The following is a 5,107-nucleotide window of genomic DNA, read 5'->3' on the forward strand; positions in this document are numbered from 1 at the left end:
GGGGGGCGGAGACCATGGTTTATACCAAGTTTCTTCTCTGGCTCCAGGAAGGATTATTCTGGCTGCTTAGTGCTGAGGACTGTGGGGCACCACCTCTGATCTCCCAGGGAAACGGGATTCTTGGCTGGGGAAGAAGTTCCACTGGATAAGCTGCCTAGCACCAACTGAGAAGCAGGACTATTATGAGGGACACAGCCCCTCCCACAGAGCACCAATTATATGAGGCCACAGGCAGACTTGTAGAACTTGAGGTTGCCAGCCTCAGTTTTGTTTGTTTTGTTTGGTTTGGTTGTTTCATCTGTATCCACCTATAGCTCCTCTGGAACTATGCTTCCCAGAATCCTTAAGCACTGCCCATCTGACAAGTCCATGATCACAGGGCAGAACTTTCCCTTTTCTGACCATGCAACACTCAGTACCAAAGAACACACTTCTAGAAAAACCCTCCTTATCTGCCCCTATCTCTTACTTTTGCTTTGATATGAGTTTTTGAAAGGGGACAGTGGGCACTCTTGATGTTTTGAAGCATCACTGTGGGCAAGTTCTTGAATTTCCCCAGGTCAGTTTGTGGAACCTATATTATAACAAGCATGATAGTGGCACCTGTCACACAAGACATCGTGAGAATACATATGAGATTAGTCCAGCCAAGTACTACCTGTCTGACATGTGAAAAATGGTCAGTAAATGTAAGTTCTGGTTCTCCAACTATAAATTGGAGCTTAAAAAGACACTGCTTCAGAGAGCTATCAGGAACCGCAAGTGAATACACTGTATGTTTAAAGAGCTTAGAAAGGGCCTGGCATATAGTCAGGGTTCAGAAAATGTCAGCACTTATCTTTACTACAGGTGGAGCATCCTTGCTCTAGTTGGCTTTGCTTGTGTTGTGATAAAATACTGACCAAAAGCATCTCATCGAGGACAGGGTCTATTTGGCATACAGATTATAGAGCTCGTCACTGAGGGAAACCAAGGCAAGAGCTCAAGCAGAGTCCATGGAGGAACACTCACTGGATTGATCCCCATCCCTGGCTCATGTAGTAGTAGTAAGTAGTAGTAGCAGTGACAATACACAATAAGCATATAATAAAATTTTTAAAGAGAGAGTTTGTCTGGATGGTGGTAGCCCATGCCTTTAATCACAGCTCTACAGAATGAGTTTCAAGGTATCCAGGACTACACAGAGAAACCTTGTCTCGAAAAACTGAGACACACACACACACACACACAGAGAGAGAGAGAGAGAGAGAGAGAGAGAGAAAGAGAGAGAGAGAGAGACAGAGAGACAGAGAGACAGAGAGAGACAGAGATAGAGGGACAGAGAGGGACAGAGAGAGAGAGAAGAGAGGGTGGGTGTCTAGAGACATGGGAGAGCCTGAGTTTTGTTTCATTGAATTATCCAGTTTAGGACCACCTGCCTAAATGCTACTCACAAACAGCATTACACAAAAAGGTATAAAGGGAAATTCAGGCAGCTAGAAGCAAAAATTGGAGCTGGAGCTAGAGGTAAAATAGTCCCAACCTACGTGCCCAAGGATGGCACTGCCCAGAGTGGGCTGAACCTTCATACTTCAGCTGGCAATCAAGAAAATGGTCCTACAATCCCACTCAGAGGCCAATCTGGTGGAGGCAGCTTCTCAGTTGTGATTCCTTTTTACCCAGGTAAGTCCAGGTTTGTGTTGAGTTGACAAAAACCAACTGGCCCAATCACAGCAATCCAAAAATCTAAAATCCAAACAGCTCCAAACTCTGAAATACTTCAGGTTTTAAGTATACCAGGTAAAGGCCCCCTAGCACAGCTGTTCTCAACCTTCCTAATGCTGTGACCCTTTAGTACAGTTCCTCAGGTTGTGGTGACCTCCAAACACAAAATTATTTTGTTGCCAGTTTATAACTATAATTTTGCTACTGTTATGAACTATAATGTAAATGTCTGATATGCAGAATATCTGAGATTCGACCCCCAAAGAGGGTCACAACCCACAAGTTAAGAATTGCTGCCCTAGTGTGTAATGACTTCAATTTAACCTCTTGCCCCAGCTCCAACTTTTTCTTCTAGCTTCTGGCTTTCCCTTGATACCTTAAATTCAATGAAATTAAACTCATGCTCATGCCCATGCCTTCAGACCCTTTTGATGTCTTTCCTTTGGTTTCAAGACAGGGTTTCTCTGTGTAATGCTGGCTGCCCTGGGACTCATTCTGTCGACCAGGCTGGCTTCAAAATCAGAGATCTGTCTGCTTCTGCTTCCTGGGTGCTGGGATTAAAGGCATGCACCACTATTGCCTGGCAAGACCTTTTCTTTTAAAGATAATATTGCATGCCTGCTATATATGCAAGCATCATACACACACACACACACACACACACACACACACACACACACACCTTCATTGTATGTGTAGAGGTCAGAGGACAACCTTCAAGAGTCAGTTCCTTTCTGTCACTATGTGGGGTCCAGGGATTGAACTTTGGACTGGACTAGTGGTGCCTGCCTCTGCCTCCTAAGGCACACATTACCAACCCATCACACCTCCATATCTCTGCAGCAACCTGCTGATAGATTAAAACCATCTTCCTTTGAACTCCACATTTTTCCACACAACATTTGCTCAACAGTTACAAGATGAACAGTATCTGTATGCCTGGCATTATTTCATAGGACAAAAAAAAAAAAACTGCAACTGCAAGCAACTAAAACATGAATCCTTCATGAATTTCAGAATAGGCTAGAAGAGGAAAAAATAATAAACAGAGAAATAGAATAAAAAGTACAGACAATGCTAAATGGTGGTAAGAGTTTGTCTTGGTGAGCTTTGTCAACTTGACACATCCTAGAATTATCTGGGAAGAGAACCTCAGTGGAGAAAATGCCTAGATCAGATTGGCTTGGTGGACTGTAATTTTCTTACTGTTATGAACTGTAGTGTAAATATTTGATATGCACAATATGTGACGTGCGACTGCCAAAGGGATCACAACCCATAGGTTGAGAACCTGTGGGCACAACTGTGGGAGACTCTCCTGATCATGTCAGAAACAATAATCCTCACTTCATAATAAGAGTACTGGAAACTCAGAGTAGAGAAAATGAAGCAGTTTCTTTTGCAACCTGGAAATTTTCTGTGTCAGCCTAGGATAGCAAGCGTGCTGAGTGCAGAACACTGTCTATAATCCCTAAGGAATGACCCTTCCTTATTTATTTTTTAATAATTAGGAGGATACAATCCCAACAACAAAAACCATCTATGAGTCGGTGACCACATTTCACATCCTGTGTACTTTAAGGTTCATCAAACAGATGACTTTGTAGACAAGTTTGGATGTTCGTCATTTTTTTCCTGTAAAACTTTCAATTTGGGAGGGTAGCTTATTAACATTTGGGGGAGGGGTACTTAGCTAGACTATCAAGCATTAGCAAGGGTTTTCTCTTTTCTGTTCACTGTTAACTAGACCTAAGCTGGCTCAAGACATCTTTGAAAAATGAGCTATCAGATTTTATTTCCAGCAATTGCTAATTGATGTAGGAAGGCCCAGCTGTTTGTGAGTAGCATTTAGGCAGGTGATCCTAAACTGGATAAGAAAACTAGCTGAGCTGGAAGGGACTGTTGTTGGAAAATTAGCTTCTCTCACACAGGGAATAGTTACCAGAGATGTGATCTGGGAGCTGCCAATGGAAAACTTCCCCAGCAGCCAGGCTAAACCAATCAGTCTTACAAGAGGTCTGGGTGGCCTTTCAGAGCACTCAGGGCAGGCATAAAAAAGTGAGCTATACAGTTGTCCAAGAGACCAGCATCCCAGGCAGAGGAAAGGGGCAAATATAAAGGCACTATGACCTGATGAACTTTCAGTGCTTCCAGAAAGCGAAAAGGCTACTGTTGTAACTGAAGCCAAGTACACCAGGGTAGCAGAAGCAGGAAATATGATCAGACATAGGAGGGGGGATATGTCACTGTAGGATTTGGAGGTTGGCCGGGTATAATTGACACCTTATATTTAAACATTAACATGACCATTTCACTGACTGTGTTGTGAATACATTTGGCAGGTTAATAGCATCACTTCATTACCTTGACATTTTGGACTAGTTAATTCTGTTATGAGGCCTTTCCTGAGTTTATCTCCTTCCCCTGAGGTTGGCATTGGAAAATATCTCCTAACAATGTCAAGTGTCTCTTAAGGGCAAAATTGTCACCAACTGGGACTCTCTCTGAGAAGTTGCCATAACCAGCAGAGAGAGAAAATGGTGCTTTGGATCAGGATGGCAGATGTGCTGGTAATGAATTGTAGGGCTTCGTATTTTTTTGAAGATCGTTTTAGCTGATTTGATGTAGAGAGCAAGAGAAAAGAAGTTGCCAAGGTTAGCTGCAAAGGTTTTGACTTGAGCAATTGTCATAAGAAGTTTTATTTGCTGAACTTGGAAAAGGAGTGAAAAGCAGCTTTGTAGGGAAACCAGGAGCCCAGTTTGGAATACTGAAGTCTTAGCAAGTTGCAGAAGAATTAGTTCCTTCCCTGAGTTCCTTTTTTTTCTAAGTTTGATACTTATTTGCTACTTATTTGTTTTTGTCTTCTATGTCTTCTGTCAAACTTGTAGGTTTTTGTTTTTGTTGTTGTTTGTTGAAACAGGTCTATGCAGCACTGGCTGGCCGCAGACATGCAACCCTTCTGCCACTACACGGCTTATATTTGAATTGTTTTTGAATCCAGAATCCAATCGTTTTACCAGCTCCACTACTTCTGACCAAAATTCCCCTGTCACTGCACCAGTCGGGGATTATTGTAAATCTCCTTTCCTTCCATTTCTCCTAGGCATTAGTCTCAATCAGGCAGGCAAAGTGGTCTGTTCAAGTTGAAATTATATCATGCTGTTCCCGAGTCAAATCTCAACCTGTTCAATTGCTTGAATCATCTCCGGCCTTTCATCCTTCAACTTCATTTGCAGAAGGGACAAACTGGATTATTACAAGGTTGTACAGACCGGACGCTGTCTGAGGGACATACAGAACAGAAGGTGCTGGTTCTCTTTGATCTGGAATCCTTTATTTTCCTGTCCTAGCTTGGGGTAGCTTGGATGACTTCATTTCCCAGGATACTCAGCGGCGGGGCGTC

This window comes from Mastomys coucha, unplaced genomic scaffold (assembly GCF_008632895.1).
Source record: "Mastomys coucha isolate ucsf_1 unplaced genomic scaffold, UCSF_Mcou_1 pScaffold21, whole genome shotgun sequence".
In the NCBI taxonomy this organism is placed as follows: Eukaryota; Metazoa; Chordata; class Mammalia; order Rodentia; family Muridae; genus Mastomys; species Mastomys coucha.